Source organism: Musca autumnalis, unplaced genomic scaffold, assembly GCF_047663935.1.
Source record: "Musca autumnalis isolate F117 unplaced genomic scaffold, ASM4766393v1 scaffold_4, whole genome shotgun sequence".
In the NCBI taxonomy this organism is placed as follows: domain Eukaryota; kingdom Metazoa; phylum Arthropoda; class Insecta; order Diptera; family Muscidae; genus Musca; species Musca autumnalis.
In genome coordinates this window covers 216,214,509-216,237,285 of record NW_027411977.1, presented here as the reverse complement: position 1 = coordinate 216,237,285, position 22,777 = coordinate 216,214,509, and the positions used below count along the sequence as shown (strand labels likewise).

The 22,777-nt window shown below is 39.0% G+C and overlaps 1 protein-coding gene across 5 annotated transcripts in view; it reads right to left on the bottom strand.

Moving 5' to 3' along the window:
* ome (dipeptidyl peptidase 4 omega) overlaps positions 1-22,777 on the bottom strand; it is a 561,457-nt gene that overhangs the window by 305,141 nt on the left and 233,539 nt on the right. The gene's annotated exons all lie outside the window — the stretch shown is intronic.

Sequence of the window (22,777 nt, the reverse complement as noted above, 5' to 3'; positions counted from 1 at the left end):
ACCTGGTAGATATTATGCGAATGTGTAAAGTATGGTCGAAATCGGTCACTCCCATCAAGAGTTATCGTGCACACAATTTTTCCGAATATTTTTGAACTTTTGTGGGGTAGGTACCTGAAGGAGTGGACCGATATGGCATTTCTACGAACATAAACTAAGTTTAGAAACAATATTACGAAGGTCAAATTTTGGCCGGAATCGGCATATCCGTTCGAGATCTATCTTGCGCCTCCACCCATAAACATGGTGTCATAGGGTTTGTTTTTCAACTTTCAGGCTATTTTTTCAGGAAGTATGGACTTGCCCCTGCGGAAACTTGTACCTTCGTATAGGAGACAGTGAATACAAGATGTTACAACAAAAACCAAGGCGATTCGAGAGCAGGTCCTAAACTGAACTTTTCCGAAATTTTGTGTGGGAGGTACTCGAAGGTGTTTACCGATTGAGTCCACATTGGAACCTCATCTAAGTCTGGTAGAAATTTCATAATGTGCAAAGTATGGACCAAATCGGTCACTTCCTTCAAGAGTTACCGTGCACAGAAAATTTCCGAAAATTTTCGAACTTTTGTGGGGGAGGTACCGGAAGGAGTGGACCGATATAATCTATCTTTGAACTTAAACTAAGTTTGGACAAACTATTACGAAAGCAAAATTTTGGACCGAACCAGCAAATCCGTTCGAGAGTTATCTTGCGCTCCAACCACTAAACACGATGTCATAGGGTTTTTTGTAACTTTCAGGCTATTTTCTCAGGAAGTATGGACTTGCCCCTAATGAATCTTACAGCGTCGTATAGAGGACAGCGAATACAACTTGCGTAAACAAAAATCAACGCGATTCGATACCAGGTCCTAAACTGAACTTTTCCGAAATTTTGTGTGGGAGGTACCCGAAGGAGTTTACCGATTGAGTCCATATTGGAACCTCATCTAAGTCTGGGAGAAATTTCATAATGTGCAAAGTATGGACCAAATCGGTTATTCCCTACAAGAGTTATCGTGCGCACAAGTTTTGCGACAATTTTTGAACATTTGTGGGGAAGGTACCTGAAGGAGTGGACCTATATGGCCCATCTTCGAACTTAAATCGAATCTGGACAAAATATTTCGATACCCTAAATTTGAACCGAATCGGTTGATCCGTTCGAGAGTTATCGTGCGCACCAGCCAGCCAGACAGACAGACGGACAGAGAGACATACAGACAGACAGACGGACGGACATTGCTAGATCTACTCAAAATTGTCTGAAACGGATATCGTACAAACATACTTGGGGTCTAAAACCATTATTTCGATGAGGCACATTTTTGGTCGTATCAAAGTGTAAATACCCTCTTTAGCCTAAAGGCTGAGGGTATAAAAATCGAAGTGATTCGATATCAGGTCTTAAAGTGAATTTATCCGAAATTTTGTGTGGTAACGGATGGAGTGGACAAATATAGTCTATATTTCAACCTGATCTATATATTAGGATGTGTAAAGTATAGACCAATTCGGCCACTCCCTTCAAGAGTTACCGCACGCAGAGAAAAAATATTTTTCGCTTTTGTTGGAACAAAAATATATGTTTTGGTTCCAAAAATGTATTTGTTTTGTTCAAACATTGTAATCCAAATCCAAAAATACCATCTTTTGTTCCAAACATAGAAAACAAAAACAACTTTCGAATTTCCGCAATATTGTTAAAATCGTTAACAATACCGATTGTAGGAACTATCATAATCTAATTTTGTTTACAAAAAGTATTGTCAATACAGAAAACCAGCCCAGAAATTTTTGATTTGAGTGCATATACTGCTCATATACACTTTTCGCATAACTTGGATATAAATGTCGCGTATAATATTGCAATCATTGATGAACACAATACATGGTTTGCTGCATTGGCTGACAACAAAGACAAACAAAAAGCCACAAGAACCCACCACAACATAAGAAATAATTAAACACCATAACAAACATGAAAAGGAAAGAAGAATGAAACAAAACAGAAACAAATAAAAACAAGAGTCTCACAAGTACATACACACAAAAACAAAGGTAAAGGCAGCATGTCATACAAACACACCACAACTCACCAAAATTGTTTTTTCAACACGGCATAGAATAGCGAGAGAAGAGAAACAAATTTTCGAAGAAAAGAGAGAAATATTGTTCAGTTGACACAAACTATTTTTGGATTTACAATACTACATGAGGAATCCAACAATATGTTAACAATACATATTTTGCTCTTGGAATATTGTTGGATCAAACATATTTTTTTCTCTGCGTGCGTACGAACAATTTTTACGAACATGTTTGAAATTTTGTGGGGGAGGTACCTGAAGGAGTGGACCGATATGAGTTCTGTTCAAACTTAAACTATGTTTGGACAAAATATTACAAAGGACATATTTTGGACCGTATCGGCAGATCCGTTTGACAGATATCATTCGCTCCAACCACCTCACACGGTGTCATAGGGGTTTTTTGCAAGTTTCATGCTATTTTTCAGGAAGTATGGACTTGCCCCTGATGAAACTTGTACCGTCGTATGGAGGGCAGTGAATACAAGTTCCTAAAACAAAAATCAAAACGATTCGAGAGATGGCCCTAAACTGAACTTTTCCAAAATTTTGTGTGGGAGGTACCCTAAGGAGTGGACCTATTGAGACCATATTGGAACCTCATATTACTATGGTAGAAAGTTTACGCTATACAAAGTATGGACCAAATCGGTCACTCCCTTCAAGAGTTATCGTGCGCACAAACTTTCCGAACATTTTCGAACTTTTGTGGGGGAGGTACCGGAAGGAGTGGACCGATGTAGCTCATCTTCGAACTTAAACTAAGTTTGGGCAAAATATTACGAAAGCCAAAATTTTAACCGAATCGGTTCATCCGTTCGAGAGTTATCGTGCGCTCCAGCCAGCAGGACAGACAGACAGACAGACGGACGGACATGGCTAGATCGACTCCAAATTGTCTGAAACACATTTCGTCCAAACATACTTGGGGTCTAAAACCATTATTTCGATGAGGCACATTTTCATCGTATCAAAGTGTATATACCCCCTTAGCCTAAAGGCTGAGGGTATAAAAAGACATCTATCGTTGGATAGATGGGTTGAAAGGCCATCTATCGTTAGATAGGTGGGCTGAAAGGCCATCTATCGTTAGATAGGTGGGCTGAAAGGCCATCTATCGTTAGATAGGTGGGCTGAAAGGCCATCTATCGTTAGATAGGTGGGCTGAAAGGCCATCTATCGTTAGATAGGTGGGCTGAAAGGCCATCTATCGTGAGATAGGTGCGCTGAAAGACCATCTATCGTTAGATAGGTGGGCTGAAAGACTATCTATCGTGAGATAGGTGCGCTGAAAGACCATCTATCGTTAGATAGGTGGGCTGAAAGGCCATCTATCGTTAGATAGGTGGGCTGAAAGGCCATCTATCGTTAGATAGGTGCGCTGAAAGACCATCTATCGTTAGATAGGTGGGCTGAAAGACTATCTATCGTGAGATAGGTGCGCTGAAAGGCCATCTATCGTTAGATAGGTGGGCTGAAAGGCCATCTATCGTTAGATAGGTGGGCTGAAAGGCCATCTATCGTTAGATAGGTGCGCTGAAAGACCATCTATCGTTAGATAGGTGGGCTGAAAGACTATCTATCGTGAGATAGGTGCGCTGAAAGACCATCTATCGTTAGATAGGTGGGCTGAAAGGCCATCTATCGTTAGATAGGTGGGCTGAAAGGCCATCTATCGTGAGATAGGTGCGCTGAAAGACCATCTATCGTTAGATAGGTGGGCTGAAAGACTATCTATCGTGAGATAGGTGCGCTGAAAGGCCATCTATCGTTAGATAGGTGGGCTGAAAGGCCATCTATCGTGAGATAGGTGCGCTGAAAGACCATCTATCGTTAGATAGGTGGGCTGAAAGACTATCTATCGTGAGATAGGTGCGCTGAAAGACCATCTATCGTTAGATAGGTGGGCTGAAAGGCCATCTATCGTTAGATAGGTGGGCTGAAAGGCCATCTATCGTGAGATAGGTGCGCTGAAAGACCATCTATCGTTAGATAGGTGGGCTGAAAGACTATCTATCGTGAGATAGGTGCGCTGAAAGGCCATCTATCGTTAGATAGGTGGGCTGAAAGGCCATCTATCGTTAGATAGGTGGGCTGAAAGGCCATCTATCGTTAGATAGGTGGGCTGAAAGACTATCTATCGTGAGATAGGTGCGCTGAAAGACCATCTATCGTGAGATAGTTGGGCTGAAAGACCATCTATCGTTAGATAGGTGGGCTGAAAGGCCATCTATCGTTAGATAGGTGGGGTGAAAGACCATTTATCGTTAGATAGGTGGGCTGAAAGGCCATCTATCGTTAGATAGGTGGGCTGAAAGGCCATCTATCGTTAGATAGGTGGGCTGAAAGGCCATCTATCGTTAGATAGGTGGGCTGAAAGGCCATCTATCGTTAGATGGGTGGGCTGAAAGGCCATCTATCGTTAGATAGGTGGGCTGAAAGGCCATCTATCGTTAGATAGGTGGGCTGAAAGGCCATCTATCGTTAGATGGGTGGGCTGAAAGGCCATCTATCGTTAGATGGGTGGGCTGAAAGGCCATCTATCGTTAGAAAGGCCATCTATCGTTAGATAGGTGGGCTGAAAGGCCATCTATCGTTAGATGGGTGGGCTGAAAGGCCATCTATCGTTAGATAGGTGGGCTGAAAGGCCATCTATCGTTAGATAGGTGGGCTGAAAGGCCATCTATCGTTAGATGGTTGGGCTGAAAGGCCATCTATCGTTAGATGGGTGGGCTGAAAGGCCATCTATCGTTAGATAGGTGGGCTGGAAGGCCATCTATCGTTAGATAGGTGGGCTGAAAGGCCATCTATCGTTAGATGGGTGGGCTGAAAGGCCATCTATCGTTAGATGGGTGGGCTGAAAGGCCATCTATCGTTAGAAAGGCCATCTATCGTTAGATAGGTGGGCTGAAAGGCCATCTATCGTTAGATAGGTGGGCTGAAAGGCCTTCTATCGTTAGACAGGTGGGCTGAAAGGCCATCTATCGTTAGATAGGTGTGCTGAAAGGCCATCTATCGTTAGATAGATAGGTGGACTGAAAGGCCATCTATCGTTACATAGGTGGGCTGAAAGTCCATCTATCGTTAGATAGGTGGGCTGAAAGGCCATCTATCGTTAGATAGGTGGGATGAAAGGCCATCTATCGTTAGATAGGTGGGCTGAAAGGCCATCTATCGTTAGATAGGTGGGCTGAAAGGCCATCTATCGTTAGATAGGTGGGCTGAAAGGCCATCTATCGTTAGATAGGTGGGCTGAAAGGCCATCTATCGTTAGATAGGTGGGCTGAAAGGCCATCTATCGTTAGATAGGTGGGCTAAAGGGCCATCTATCGTTAGATAGGTGGGCTGAAAGGCCATCTATCGTTAGATAGGTGGGCTGAAAGGCCATCTATCGTTAGATAGGTGGGCTGAAAGGCCATCTATCGTTAGATAGGTGGGCTGAAAGGCCATCTATCGTTACATAGGTGGGCTGAAAGGCCATCTATCGTTACATAGGTGGGCTGAAAGGCCATCTATCGTTAGATAGGTGGGCTGAAAGGCCATCTATCGTTAGATAGCTGGGCTGAAAGGCCATCTATCGTTAGATAGGTGTGCTGAAAGGCCATCTATCGTTAGATAGATAGGTGGACTTAAAGGCCATCTATCGTTAGATAGATAGGTGGACTGAAAGGACATCTATCGTTAGATAGATAGGTGGACTGAAAGGCCATCTATCGTTAGATAGATAGGTGGACTGAAAGGCCATCTATCGTTACATAGGTGGGCTGAAAGTCCATCTATCGTCGGATAGGTGGGCTGAAAGTCCACCTATCGTCAGATAGGTGGGCTGAAAGTCCATCTATCGTCAGATAGGTGGGCTGAAAGTCCATCTATCGTCAGATAGGGCTGAAAGTCCATCTATCGTCAGATAGGTGGGCTGAAAGGCCATCTATCGTTAGATAGGTGGGCTGAAAGGCCATCTATCGTTAGATAGGTGGGCTGAAAGGCCATCTATCGTTAGATAGGTGGGCTGAAAGGCCATCTATCGTTAGATAGGTGGGCTGAAAGGCCATCTATCGTTAGATAGGTGGGCTGAAAGGCCATCTATCGTTAGATAGGTGGGCTGAAAGGCCATCTATCGTTAGATAGGTGGGCTGAAAGGCCATCTATCGTTAGATAGGTGGGCTGAAAGGCCATCTATCGTTAGATAGGTGGGCTGAAAGGCCATCTATCGTTAGATAGGTGGGCTGAAAGGCCATCTATCGTTAGATAGGTGGGCTGAAAGGCCATCTATCGTTAGATGGGTGGGCTGAAAGGCCATCTATCGTTAGATAGGTGGGCTGAAAGGCCATCTATCGTTAGATAGGTGGGCTGAAAGGCCATCTATCGTTAGATAGGTGGGCTGAAAGGCCATCTATCGTTAGATGGGTGGGCTGAAAGGCCATCTATCGTTAGATAGGTGGGCTGAAAGGCCATCTATCGTTAGATAGATATCGTGGGCTGAAAGGCCATCTATCGTTAGATGGGTGGGCTGAAAGGCCATCTATCGTTAGATAGGAGGGCTGAAAGGCCATCTATCATTAGATAGGTGGGCTGAAAGGCCATCTATCGTTAGAAAGGCCATCTATCGTTAGATAGGTGGGTTGAAAGGCCTTTTATCGTTAGACAGGTGGGCTGAAAGGCCATCTATCGTTAGATAGGTGTGCTGAAAGGCCAGCTATCGTTAGATAGATAGGTGGACTTAAAGGCCATCTATCGTTAGATAGATAGGTGAACTGAAAGGCCATCTATCGTCAGATAGATAGGTGGACTGAAAGGCCATCTATCGTTAGATAGATAGGTGTGCTGAAAGGCCATCTATCGTTAGATAGATAGGTGGACTTAAAGGCCATCTATCGTTAGATAGATAGGTGGACTGAAAGGCCATCTATCGTTAGATAGATAGTTGAACTGAAAGGCCATCTATCGTTAGATAGATAGGTGGACTGAAAGGCCATCTATCGTTACATAGGTGGGCTGAAAGTCCATCTATCGTCAGATAGGTGGGCTGAAAGTCCATCTATCTTCAGATAGGTGGGCTGAAAGTCCATCTATCTTCAGATAGTTGGGCTGAAAGTCCATCTATCGTCAGATAGGTGGGCTGAAAGTCCATCTATCGTCAGATAGGTGGGCTGAAAGGCCATCTATCGTCAGATAGGTGGGCTGAAAGGCCATCTATCGTCAGATAGGTGGGCTGAAAGGCCATCTATCGTTAGATAGATAGGTGGACTTAAAGGCCATCTATCGTTAGATAGATAGGTGGACTGAAAGGCCATCTATCGTTACATAGGTGGGCTGAAAGTCCATCTATCGTTAGATAGGTGGGCTGAAAGGCCATCTATCGTTAGATAGGTGGGCTGAAAGGCCATCTATCGTTAGATAGGTGGGCTGAAAGGCCATCTATCGTTAGATAGGTGGGATGAAAGGCCATCTATCGTTAGATAGGTGGGATGAAAGGCCATCTATCGTTAGATAGGTGGGCTGAAAGGCCATCTATCGTTACATAGGTGGGCTGAAAGTCCATCTATCGTTAGATAGGTGGGCTGAAAGGCCATCTATCGTTAGATAGGTGGGCTGAAAGGCCATCTATCGTTAGATAGGTGGGCTGAAAGGCCATCTATCGTTAGATAGGTGGGCTGAAAGGCCATCTATCGTTAGATAGGTGGGCTGAAAGGCCATCTATCGTTAGATAGGTGTGCTGAAAGGCCATCTATCGTTAGATAGATAGGTGGACTTAAAGGCCATCTATCGTTAGATAGATAGTTGGACTGAAAGGCCATCTATCGTTAGATAGATAGTTGGACTGAAAGGCCATCTATCGTTAGATAGATAGGTGGACTGAAAGGCCATCTATCGTTAGATAGATAGTTGGACTGAAAGGCCATCTATCGTTAGATAGATAGGTGGACTGAAAGGCCATCTATCGTTAGATAGATAGGTGGGCTGAAAGTCCATCTATCGTCAGATAGGTGGGCTGAAAGTCCATCTATCGTCAGATAGGTGGGCTGAAAGTCCATCTATCGTCAGATAGGTGGGCTGAAAGGCCATCTATCGTCAGATAGGTGGGCTGAAAGGCCATCTATCGTTAGATAGATAGGTGGACTTAAAGGCCATCTATCGTCAGATAGTTGGGCTGAAAGTCCATCTATCGTCAGATAGGTGGGCTGAAAGGCCATCTATCGTTAGATGGGTGGGCTGAAAGGCCATCTATCGTTAGATAGGTGGGCTGAAAGGCCATCTATCGTTAGATAGGTGGGCTGAAAGGCCATCTATCGTTAGATGGTTGGGCTGAAAGGCCATCTATCGTTAGATAGGTGGGCTGAAAGGCCATCTATCGTTAGATAGGTGGGCTGAAAGGCCATCTATCGTTAGATAGGTGGGCTGAAAGGCCATCTATCGTTAGAAAGGCCATCTATCGTTAGATAGGTGGGTTGAAAGGCCTTTTATCGTTAGACAGGTGGGCTGAAAGGCCATCTATCGTTAGATAGGTGTGCTGAAAGGCCAGCTATCGTTAGATAGATAGGTGGACTTAAAGGCCATCTATCGTTAGATAGATAGGTGAACTGAAAGGCCATCTATCGTCAGATAGATAGGTGGACTGAAAGGCCATCTATCGTTAGATAGATAGGTGTGCTGAAAGGCCATCTATCGTTAGATAGATAGGTGGACTTAAAGGCCATCTATCGTTAGATAGATAGGTGGACTGAAAGGCCATCTATCGTTAGATAGATAGTTGAACTGAAAGGCCATCTATCGTTAGATAGATAGGTGGACTGAAAGGCCATCTATCGTTACATAGGTGGGCTGAAAGTCCATCTATCGTCAGATAGGTGGGCTGAAAGTCCATCTATCTTCAGATAGGTGGGCTGAAAGGCCATCTATCGTCAGATAGGTGGGCTGAAAGGCCATCTATCGTCAGATAGGTGGGCTGAAAGGCCATCTATCGTCAGATAGGTGGGCTGAAAGGCCATCTATCGTTAGATAGATAGGTGGACTTAAAGGCCATCTATCGTTAGATAGGTGGGCTGAAAGGCCATCTATCGTTAGATAGGTGGGATGAAAGGCCATCTATCGTTAGATAGGTGGGATGAAAGGCCATCTATCGTTAGATAGGTGGGCTGAAAGGCCATCTATCGTTACATAGGTGGGCTGAAAGTCCATCTATCGTTAGATAGGTGGGCTGAAAGGCCATCTATCGTTAGATAGGTGGGCTGAAAGGCCATCTATCGTTAGATAGGTGGGCTGAAAGGCCATCTATCGTTAGATAGGTGTGCAGAAAGGCCATCTATCGTTAGATAGATAGGTGGACTTAAAGGCCATCTATCGTTAGATAGATAGTTGGACTGAAAGGCCATCTATCGTTAGATAGATAGTTGGACTGAAAGGCCATCTATCGTTAGATAGATAGGTGGACTTAAAGGCCATCTATCGTCAGATAGTTGGGCTGAAAGTCCATCTATCGTCAGATAGGTGGGCTGAAAGTCCATCTATCGTCAGATAGGTGGGCTGAAAGTCCATCTATCGTCAGATAGGTGGGCTGAAAGTCCATCTATCGTCAGATAGGTGGGCTGAAAGTCCATCTATCGTCAGATAGGTGGGCTGAAAGTCCATCTATCGTCAGATAGGTGGGCTGAAAGTCCATCTATCGTCAGATAGGTGGGCTGAAAGTCCATCTATCGTCAGATAGGTGGGCTGAAAGTCCATCTATCGTCAGATAGGTGGGCTGAAAGGCCATCTATCGTTAGATAGGTGGGCTGAAAGTCTATCTATCGTCAGATAGGTGGGCTGAAAGTCTATCTATCGTCAGATAGGTGGGCTGAAAGGCCATCTATCGTTAGATACATAGGTGGGCTTAAAGGCCATCTATCGTTAGATAGATAGGTGGGCTGAAAAGCCATCTATCGTTAGCTGAAAGTCCATCTATCGTCAGATAGGTGGGCTGAAAGTCCATCTATCGTCAGATAGGTGGGCTGAAAGTCCATCTATCGTCAGATAGGTGGGCTGAAAGTCCATCTATCGTCAGATAGGTGGGCTGAAAGTCCATCTATCGTCAGATAGGTGGGCTGAAAGTCCATCTATCGTCAGATAGGTGGGCTGAAAGTCCATCTATCCTCAGATAGGTGGGCTGAAAGTCCATCTATCGTCAGATAGGTGGGCTGAAAGTCCATCTATCCTCAGATAGGTGGGCTGAAAGTCCATCTATCGTCAGATAGGTGGGCTGAAAGTCCATCTATCCTCAGATAGGTGGGCTGAAAGTCCATCTATCCTCAGATAGGTGGGCTGAAAGTCCATCTATCCTCAGATAGGTGGGCTGAAAGTCCATCTATCCTCAGATAGGTGGGCTGAAAGTCCATCTATCCTCAGATAGGTGGGCTGAAAGTCCATCTATCCTCAGATAGGTGGGCTGAAAGTCCATCTATCCTCAGATAGGTGGGCTGAAAGTCCATCTATCCTCAGATAGGTGGGCTGAAAGTCCATCTATCCTCAGATAGGTGGGCTGAAAGTCCATCTATCCTCAGATAGGTGGGCTGAAAGTCCATCTATCCTCAGATAGGTGGGCTGAAAGTCCATCTATCCTCAGATAGGTGGGCTGAAAGTCCATCTATCCTCAGATAGGTGGGCTGAAAGTCCATCTATCCTCAGATAGGTGGGCTGAAAGTCCATCTATCCTCAGATAGGTGGGCTGAAAGTCCATCTATCCTCAGATAGGTGGGCTGAAAGTCCATCTATCCTCAGATAGGTGGGCTGAAAGTCCATCTATCCTCAGATAGGTGGGCTGAAAGTCCATCTATCGTCAGATAGGTGGGCTGAAAGTCCATCTATCGTCATATAGGTGGGCTGAAAGTCCATCTATCGTCAGATAGGTGGGCTGAAAGTCCATCTATCGTCAGATAGGTGGGCTGAAAGTCCATCTATCGTCAGATAGGTGGGCTGAAAGTCCATCTATCGTCAGATAGGTGGGCTGAAAGTCCATCTATCGTCAGATAGGTGGGCTGAAAGTCCATCTATCGTCAGATAGGTGGGCTGAAAGTCCATCTATCGTCAGATAGGTGGGCTGAAAGTCCATCTATCGTCAGATAGGTGGGCTGAAAGTCCATCTATCGTCAGATAGGTGGGCTGAAAGTCCATCTATCGTCAGATAGGTGGGCTGAAAGTCCATCTATCGTCAGATAGGTGTGCTGAAAGTCCATCTTTCGTCAGATAGAAATATATAGAAATACATATAGACAAAAGAAGACCTCCTGAGGTCTCTTATACACAGAAGATCGTCTTTGGGTTTTATATAGAGAGCAGATTACTTCCTGAAAGAGTTTACAGACTGAAAGAAACATCTTTAGATTTTGATGGACGGAAAAGGACCTCCTAAGATCAGCTATGAACATCTATTCTTTTGACATCCTCGGTATATAGCTAAATGCCTATGTTAATTTTCTAAAGACTTCTTAAAGTCTTCGTGGACGAAAACCTATATCTTGAGGTCTTCTTGTGGACATAGAAAAGTATATTAAAGGCTTCTATGATCAGAAGAAAGTTTTTAAAGTTTTCAGACACAGAAGAATATTTCTTGAGGTCTTCTATAGATAGAATAACCTCCTCGAGATTCTCTGTAGACAGTAAAACACCTCTTTGAGGTCTAGTGTGGTGTTTTTAGATGAAAGCTTCAATACGAAGTAAAGGTCTTCTCTAGTTCCTCTATATACAATAGAATCTCTTGAAGACTTTTGTAGGCAGAAAAAGGTAACAGAAGGCTGCTTGAAATGAGAATTACTTTGGAAGCCTTTAATAGACCGAAGAAGACCTCTTGAAGTCCTTTGTAAATACCTCAAATACGTCTTCTTGAGGTTATTATTGTAGGAAGAAGGCCTATGGACCTCTTAAGAATGTATCTGGAAGGCTTTTATCGACAAAAGAAGACTTTTTGTAATGTTCGATAGACAGAAGAAGACCTCTTGACGAATTTCGTGGACGGAAGGAGATCTCTATAGACGGAAGAAGACTTCAGCTTGGACAGAGGAAACGCTCTCGAACAATCTATTCATAGAAGAAGGCCTCTTTAGGTATGCATTGGACAGAAGAAAGAAGAAGACTTTTTTGAAGGCTCTGATATAAGAAAACTACCTCTTGAGTTCTGTTGTAGACGGAAGAACCACCTGAGGACTTCTGCGGACAGGAAAATCCTGCAGAGACATCTTAAAGTTTTCTTGGACGCAAGAATATCTTTTAGGATGGAAGACATTTTGATCTATTCTATGAGCAGATGTTGCAAATAGAAAACCATCTGAGGTCTCATGTAGATTTAATGCGGTTTTTTGAAGAAAACAATCTGAGGTCTTATGTAGATTTAATACGGTGTCTTGAAGGCTTTTATCGACAGGATATAACTTATTGGAGGCCTCGATAGGCAGAAAATACCTCTAGAGAAATTTTGTCGAGGAAAGGAGATCTGCTGAGCTCCTATATGGGCACAAAAATATTCCGCTAGCTCCTCTCTAGACTGGAGAACACTTATTTTGGTATTTTAAAGGCATAAAAAGACATCTTCGAGGGGGAAATAAGTCTTTTGATTGACTGGGTTTTCAGTCATGGTCTTTGAAAAATTCTTTAAAAATTTACGTTTGTAGCCAGTCTGGTCTTTGAAAAAATTCTTTAAAAACCAACGCCTGTAGCTCTAATGAGCCTTAGAAAAAATATTCTTTAAAAATCCACGTTTATGGCTCTGATGGGCCATAGAAAATATTCTTTAAAAATCCACGCTTATGACTCTGATGGGCTATAGAAAAAAATATTCTTTAAAAATCTACGCCTATGGCTCTGATGGGCCATAGAAAAAAATATTCTTTAAAAATCCGCGCCTATGGCTCTGGTGGACCATAGAAAAAATGTTCTTTAAAAATCCACGCTTATGGCTCTGATGGCCAATTTTTCGCCCATTATAACATCACGTATACATGATGTCATTACTTATACGCAACTTAGATACTCCAAATCTTTGATTATATTGTGAGTTTTACAGTGGCCATGAAGGGCGTATACTTTATGACAGTATTAATACGACCTGACTTACTTACGATAAAATAGGTGATTTCAAACAGAAAATATTAAATTTCCAAAGATTCTTTCGCCATAATAAAGTTTTAAAATTATTTAAGTTGTTTAATCCTTAATCAAATTCCCAATCTGCCAAATTGGCACACATTTAAATCTAATCTAATCTCTTAAGGCATCAATTAATTAATTCCAACTTTCTTCATTGTCATTCATATCGAATCGCTTTAGGGCTATTGTATAGGCTTTAAGAGCTCTAATTATAGCCCCCTACATACATAAGTAGTAAATTTTTACGCTATAATCGTTTTATATGACAACTGCATTAATGTAAGCCATACGAATTAAGTCATTATCACAATTTTGTCACCTTAATGAAGCCACTTTAGGCCATAGAAATTCAGAGTCGGAGCAGAAAGCTTAAGCAATACACAGCACAGCACAGCACAAGCGAAATGAAACGAACCAAGCCAAACCATTGCCACCGACAACAACAAAAAACAAAGGCAATGAGTTTTCTCCTACCGATAAGGGGACTGAGGAATTCAAGGTGGCTGTCTGGATGTTTGAGTGTGTGTAAATGAATGAGCTTACAAGTGTTATATTAATGTATCTACGTGACTCTCACACAAACATACCCAACCATCGAGTATGTGTGCCTAGACACTCATACTTGGCTGTTTGGTTGGCATGTCTGGCAATAGACGCCGCCACATTGGCTTTGAAGTAAGACACCGTTAGAGACACACCTCTGACCTACCCTCACCACCTTACCACCACTTCACTTAGTTAACATTATAACTGTATGGGACTAAGTTTGTTTCATTCAAAAACAAACATTAATTAAAATAATGAAATTAAAGTGTTATACATTCTGGCGCATAGAAACGAGAGTAGACATGATCATAAAAGAAGGTCCGCATTGTAATGATGTCATTAAAGTTGTTTTATTGGTGTGCTTTCATAATGCCGGATAATGCAAGGAGTGAATATAACGACAGTTTATTCTAATTTTAGAATTATGTATTTAAAATGGAAATAAAAGCAAAAGGGGTTTAATGGCTTAGACAGAAGGGTAAAAGTTATAAAGTTTTTTTAAGAATCAAGGAAATTCTTTAAGGAGAGCGACAAAAGTCCAATGGTGAGACAGGTGGCCTTGATAATCTTTCCAAAAATAAGAAAAAATTTATAGGCCACTGTGGCCTATGAAAAATTTTCTATAAATTTGTATAGGCCACTGTGGCCTATGAAAAAATATCTATAAATTTTTATAGGCCACTGTGGCCCATGAAAAATTTTCTATAAATTTTTATAGGCCACTGTGGCCTTTGAAAAATTTTCTACACATTTTTATAGGCCACTGTGGCCTATGAAAATTTTTCTATAAATTTTTATGGGCCACTGCGGCCTATGAAAAAATTTCTATAAATTTTATAGGCCACTGTGGCCTATGAAAAATTTTTATAGGCCACTGTGGCCTATGAAAAATTTTCCATAAATTTTTATAGGCCACAGTGGCCTATGAAAAATTTTCCATAAATTTTTATAGGCCACTGTGGCCTATGAAAAATTTTCCATAAATTTTTATAGGCCACTGTGGCCTATGAAAAATGTTCTATAAATTTTTATGGGCCACTGTGGCCTATGAAAAATATTCTATAAATTTTTATAGGCCACTGTGGCCTATGAAAAATTTTCTATAAATTATTATAGGCCACTGTGGCCTATGAAAATGTTTCTATAAATTTTTGTTAGGCCACTGTGGCTTATGGAAAATTTTCTATAAATTTTTATAGGCCACTGTGGCCTATGAAAAAATTTCTATAAATTTTTATAGGCCACTGTGGCCTATGAAAAATTTTCTATAATTTTTTATAGACCACAGTGACTTATGAAAAATTTTCTATAAATTTTTATAGGCCACTGTGGCCTAGGAAAAATTTTCCATAAATTTGTATAGGCTCATAAAAAGTTTTCAATTAATTTTTATAGGCCACTGTGGCTCATAAAAAGTTTTACATTAATTTTTATAGGCCACTGTGGCATATGAAAAATTGTCAATAAGTTTTATAGGCCACTATGGCCTATGAACAATTTTCTATAAATTTGTATAGGCCACTGTGGCCTATGAACAAATTTCTATAAATTTTTATATGCCACTGTGGCCTTTGAAAAATGTTCTATACATTTTTATGGGCCACTGTGGCCTATGAACATTTTTCTATAAATGTTTATTGGCCACTGCGGCCTATGAAAAATGTTCTATAAATTTTTATAGGCCACTGTGGCCTATGAAAATGTTCTATAAATTTGTATAGGCCACTGTGGCCTATGAAAAATTTTCTATAAATTTTTATTGGCCACTGCGGTCTATGAAAAATGTTCTATAAATTTTTATAGGCCACTGTGGCCTATGAAAATGTTCTATAAATTTGTATAGGTCACTGTGGCCTATGAAAAATGTTCTATAAATTTTTATAGGTCACTGTGGCCTATTAAAAATTTTCTATAAATTTTTATAGTCCACTGTGGCCTATTAAAAATTTTCTATAAATTTTTATAGGTCACTGTGGCCTATGAAAAATTTTCTATAAATTTTTATAGGCCACTGTGGCCTATGAAAAATTTTCTATAAATTTTTATAGGCCACTGTGGCCTATGAAAAGTTTTCTATAAATTTTTATAGGCCACTGTGGCCTATGAAAAATTTTCTATAAATTTTTATAGGCAACTGTGGCCTATGAAAAATTTTCTATAAATTTTTATAGGCCACTGTGGTCTATGAACAGTTGATAATATTTTGGAAAAAATATTCTTTAGAAATCCACGACTGTAGCCTTGATCATTTTTATGGAAAAAAATATTCTTTAAAAATCCACGGTTGTGGCCTTGATAATTTTTTGGAAAAAAATATTCTTAAACAAGTGAGCCAAGGCTATAGTCGGGTCGGGGCCGACTATGTCATACCCTTCACCACTACCCCTGTGCATAAGCTTTTGCCTGGTAAAATTCAAAATATTAACATTGGGATAGCTTAGCACCGTTGCACAGTGGTGGCACTTACATGGGAAGGTGTGACAAAAATACTTCTAAACGCTATATCGAACTGAAATTGTTATCAATGGGTCATAGTGGCCTAAAAACACTCTACGTAAAATATTGTGGTCTTCGGTCCAAAATTTCGCGTGGTTCCCATGAAACGAATCATCTTGAATTTAAATATTTTACTGTTACCAAGACATTGTTCAACCAAATTTGCTGTAATCCGGTACCAGGAGTTATTATTGCATTGTAAGCATCCCCACGAAAAATTGTCAGTATTGGTCCATGATTTGGTTTACTCCCCTATGATTTATATATCGATTTATTTGGGCAGATGTCAACCAAATATTCTAAGCGACTATGTTCTTATAATGATCTCAGATTTCCGAACACTATCTTATAAATAATTGTCATATCGGTCCACTTTTGACCACAGCCTACATATAGGGTTACCATCCTTTTCTGGTACTTAATAAGATTTAACCACATTTGTCTGCAGAATTACTTGTAATAATGAATTTTTGGTTCTCAATGCGGGGAAAAATTACCACTTTTTTTGCGTGGTTCAACATTAGGGTGTCCCAAATAAAATACGTTATTTGTTAAAGTGAATACCCCCAAATATTTATTTTCGCGAGTTTTCATTACAACTCTAAGTTACCATGGCCATAGAAATCGCTAATAGTACAAAAAACTTTATATTGAAACCAAATTTAGGAAAGGATAATAAAATTACTTAAAAATATTCCAAAAAATATAGATTCAGCAACTAAAAAGGGGTGTTAAACTTTTGGTCATAACTGCCAAAACCGCAAATTTCCGCAAAGAGTCTATACAGTTTTGAAATAAACAGGCGCTAGGCTACAATTTGGCACTATTGGCCATTTGTTCGAATTTGTTGAAAGTGACTAAAAGTTTAAGGAAATCCATACATCTATACTAAATAATTTCATTTTTACCAATATTATAACCATAATATTTGGCAACCCTTGCGATTTAGAGGAATTTTCATAACTAGAAAAATTAAGCTTAGGCAATTTACTGAATGAGTCATCTTAAGTTAAGGCGTTAAAAATAGTCCTTTGTTTCATAAATTCGCTTAGAATATAAGTATTTTTTTCCCATTTTTAAATACATATTTTTCTTCAAAATTAGTCATGTTCATGAGGCGTTTTCTCCTTAAGAACCGCGAAAAATGGAAAAAATAAGTTGAGTTTTGAAAAATTTGGAAAGTTTTGAAGCTACTTGCATTTTTAAATTTTTGAAACGACGACATGAATTTTTTGATTTTTGTCGTTGGGCTCATCCACGACATGAATTTTTTGATTTTTGTCGTTGGGCGCATCCACTGTGCTTTGCTTAGAATGTCTTCATTATTACAGGTCAATTTTTTGAATCGCATCGTCTGTACAATTCAAATAAAAAATGGAAAAGTGGGATGTACGCCAACCATCAATAGGCTTCTTTCTCAGTGAGACCCCCATCAACCTCCGAAACTTCGTGAGGATCCGATTAAAATTCCGACCTGTAGTGTGATTGCTTAAAAAATGGAAAAAAGGATGCATTACCGACTACTGCGATATCTCTGTTGTTTGACCACCTACGACAACCTACTTAACAACGTTATAAAGGTGATATTTTTTACTTTCCTTGCCAGGTTTTGCTTTCGATATACTTCTTAAAGAAGAGAGATATTCGATCTGAAATAAAACGTTTGCCTTTTCTCCAAATAAGTATTTTTCAAATTCCGATCCCTGAATAATATCCGACCATTACCAAAATCAATAGGTTTTTCCTCTGTGGACCCCCATTAACACCCAAAATTTCGTAACGATCCAATCAATATTGCAACGTGTAGTGTGATTACAAAAAAAAAAAAATAAAAATGGGATGTATTACCGACTATTGCGATATCTTCGTTATATGGGCACCTACGCCAACCTGCTTTATAGCATTGTAAAGATATGATTTTTCTACTTTCCTAGTCAGACTTCGCTTTTGGAAGGTTGTCAACCAAAGCTGTGATATTCGTCATTATAACTAAAATCGCAAAAATGAAAAGGAGGGTTCTATTAACGGTTATTGTGATATCTTCGTTGTTTGACCACCTACGACAACCTCCTTCACATTGTTAGAAAGGTGATATTCTACTTTCATTAGCGGGTTTTCCTTTTGGTATACCCCTTATGGAAGCTGAGATATTTACTTCGAAAATAACGTTGACATTTTCCCCAAATAAGTTTTTTGCCCATTCCGACCCCTAAATATTATCCGACCATCAGCAAAATCAATAGACTTCTTCCCCTGGGACCCTCATAAACCCCTAAAATTTGGTGACGATCCGATGAAAATTGAGACCTCCCCACATAGTTGTGTAGGGTATAAAAATCCACGACTGTGACCATGTAAATTTTTTGGAAAAAAATTATCTTTAAAACTCCACGCCTATGGCCTCGATTACATCACGTATACATGATGTCACAACTTATACGCCACATATATACTCCAAACCTTTAATTGTATGCTGATTTTGTTCAGTGACCATAATGGACGTATACCTTATGACAGTATTAATACGAACCGAGCCACTTATGATAAAATAGATTATCGTAAATTGAAAATGGTTAATTCCCTGCTGCATTTTCCCCATAATCAATTCAATTCCTTAATTTCATTATTTAATCCTTAACTCCACCAACCACCGGCCGCACTCGCATATTCTACAGCAAATCAGGTTTCCCTAAGAAACATCAACCTCACAAAATTTCTTTATGGTTTCCTTGAAACATTCTGCTTGCCAGCTTGCTGGCCATACATATTCCCCCACATGCCTTGACAAATATGATTATGATATGTTTGAGATGCCATGTGACACTTAATGAAGACTAGCATACATATGTACGTACATATGTAAGTAATAGTTTACACAGCTACTGTGTAAATTTTTCTCAAGAATATGTTGAGATTATATGAAGGTTTTAAATTATGATGAAGCTTCAACATTATGTTGTGGGAAAGACTGTGGCACTATACCCTCACTTTAGTGCCTAACGACATGAAATGAATGTAAATATTTGACAAATATTTTAAAGTTCCCTTTACAAGACAACAACTTGTGGCAAAATTAGATTTGTTTACAGAGGCTTGGAGGAATAGAGAGGAAGAGAGCGAGTTTTTCTTGATGACCATAAAGATTATGTTGCTTATGAATTTAGTGGGAATTATGTTTCTATTTTCTCTCCAGAGGTCATTATGCTTAAAGACTTCGTTATGCTGGCTCAACAGCTTGATTACTTACAGTAGTGAATGTTCACAAATACACGTGTATGTATGTTGGTTGGTATGTAGTTTAATGATTGACATCACTTTGATGGAAACTTTATAGCCACACAACTACTGTGACGTTTTAGTGTGTGGTGTAAAAGTTGCTTATATGTAAATACTGTGTAAAAGTTTTATAGTAAATTCAAAAAACCAAATTATTTTTGAAACAAAAAGCTTCTACCAAATTCATACTACATTTCCACAAGGGATATACTAAAGAGAGTGTGCATAATGAAGAGGGCTTTATTAAATATTTAAAAATTATATCAGTCATTAATAATGGCCCTTTTCTTCAAAATAAAATTCCAATATTTACAATTTATTTATTTAAAGCAACCCATTGCGTATAAGTACTGACACAATGTATACGCCACAGTACCCATAATCACAGAACTTAAAATTGAATTATTGAATGAATTGAAGGAGGTTTGCCACGTTTGTGGTCTAATGGCTTGTGGAAAAATATTCTTTAAAAAATCCACGTTTTGTGGTCTAATGGCCTGTGGAAAAATATTCTTTAAAAAGTCCACGTTTTGTGGTCTAATGGCTTGTGGAAAAATATTGTTTAAAAAATCCACGTTTTATGGTCTATTGGCTTGTGGAAAAATATTCTTTAAAAAAATCCACGTTTTGTGGTCTAATGGCTTGTGGAAAAATATTCTTAAAAAAATCCACGTTTTGTGGCCTGATGGCTTGTGTAAAAATATTCTTTAAAAAATCCACGTTTTGTGGCCTAATTGCTTGTGGAAAAATATTCTTTAAAAAATCCACGTTTTGTGGCCTAATTGCTTGTGGAAAAATATTCTTTAAAAAATCCACGTTTTGTGGTCTAATGGCTTGTGGAAAAATATTCTTTAAAAAATCCACGTTTTGTGTTATAATGGCTTGTGGAAAAATATTCTTTAAAAAATCCACGTTTTGTGTTATAATGGCTTGTGGAAAAATATTCTTTAAAAAATCCACGTTTTGTGGCCTAATGGCTTGTGGAAAAATATTCTTTAAAAAATCCACGTTTTGTGTTATAATGGCTTGTGGAAAAATATTCTTTAAAAAATCCACGTTTTGTGGTCTAATGGCTTGTGGAAAAATATTCTTTAAAAAATCCACGTTTTGTGGTCTAATGGCTTGTGGAAAAATATTCTTTAAAAAATCCACGTTTTGTGGTCTAATGGCTTGTGGAAAAATATTCTTCAAAAAATTCACGATTTGTGGTCTAATGGCTTGTGGAAAAATATTCTTTAAAAAATCCACGTTTTGTGGTCTAATGGCTTGTGGAAAAATATTCTTTAAAAAATCCACGTTTTGTGGTCTAATGGCTTGTGGAAAAATATTCTTTAAAAAATCCACGTTTTGTGGTCTAATGGCCTGTGGAAAAATATTCTTTAAAAAATCCACGATTTGTGGTCTAATGGCTTGTGGAAAAATATTCTTTAAAAAATCCACGATTTGTGGTCTAATGGCTTGTGGAAAAATATTCTTTAAAAAATCCACGTTTTGTGGTCTAATGGCTTGTGGAAAAATATTCTTTAAAAAATCCACGTTTTGTGGTCTAATGGCTTGTGGAAAAATATTCTTTAAAAAATCCACGTTTTGTGGTCTAATGGCTTGTGGAAAAATATTCTTTAAAAAATCCACGTTTTGTGGTCTAATGGCCTGTGGAAAAATATTCTTTAAAAAATCCACGATTTGTGGTCTAATGGCTTGTGGAAAAATATTCTTTAAAAAATCCACGATTTGTGGTCTAATGGCTTGTGGAAAAATATTCTTTAAAAAATCCACGTTTTGTGGTCTAATGGCTTGTGGAAAAATATTCTTTAAAAAATCCACGTTTTGTGGCCTAATGGCTTGTGGAAAGATATTCTTTAAAAAATCCACGTTTTGTGGCCTAATGGCTTGTGGAAAAATATTCTTTAAAAAATCCACGTTTTGTGGCCTAATGGCTTGTGGAAAAATATTCTTTAAAAAATCCACGTTTTGTGGCCTAATGGCTTGTGGAAAAATATTCTTTAAAAAATCCACGTTTTGTGGCCTAATGGCTTGTGGAAAAATATTCTTTAAAAAATCCACATTTTGTGTTATAATGGCTTGTGGAAAAATATTCTTTAAAAAATCCACGTTTTGTGCTATAATGGCTTGTGGAAAAATATTCTTTAAAAAATCCACGTTTTGTGCTATAATGGCTTGTGGAAAAATATTCTTTAAAAAATCCACGTTTTGTGGTCTAATGGCTTGTGGAAAAATATTGTTTAAAAAATCCACATTTGGTGGCCTAATGGCTTGTGGAAAAATATTGTTTAAAAAATCCACGTTTCGTGGCCTAATGGCTTGTGGAAAAATATACTTTAAAAAATCCACGTTTTGTGTTATAATGGCTTGTGGAAAAATATTCTTTAAAAAATCCACGTTTTGTGGCCTAATGGCTTGTGGAAAAATATTCTTTAAAAAATCCACGTTTTGTGGCCTAATGGCTTGTGGAAAAATATTCTTTAAAAAATCCACATTTTGTGTTATAATGGCTTGTGGAAAAATATTCTTTAAAAAATCCACGTTTTGTGGCCTAATGGCTTGTGGAAAAATATTCTTTAAAAAATCCACGTTTTGTGTTATAATGGCTTGTGGAAAAATATTCTTTAAAAAATCACCTTTTTTGCCTTATGGTGATTGAAAAGTATTCTTTAAAAAAAATCTACGTTTTGTGGTCTAATGGTCAATGAAAAAATATTTTTAAATACTAACAATAATTCTAGAAAAATCCACTACTTGTGAAAAATATTTCTTTGATACTTATTAAATTGTATCATCCAATGTGTACACACTGGCGTATACATGTTGTCAGTAGTTATACGCTCTAAAGTACCCATAACAAATGATTATAATACTTTAGTGTTCTGCCACAGATGTATCTGCCATCACTGAGAATTCTTTCACTTTTTACCAAAAAAATGGTTCTCCCATATCTTATTCTTCTCCAGGACGAATTGAAATATTCCAATAACTACGAATTTTGGTAATGTTGCCATTTTTTGTCCCTTCCATTATTTCTGTTTATTTCTTTGTATCTTCTTCTACTTATTTACAATTACAACATATTACACATGTCAATTTTATTTGTTTTATGTCAAAGAATGGAATTCATTTGCATTGTTACGCTGCTCTTCTACTTTCTCCTGTCTCTGTCATTATTTGTAGTTGAGCGAATAAAAAAAGTTTTTTGGCATGTTTCTTCTTCGTTTTTTTTTTTTTACTTTTTTAATATCAGTTGTGTAAATTTCATGT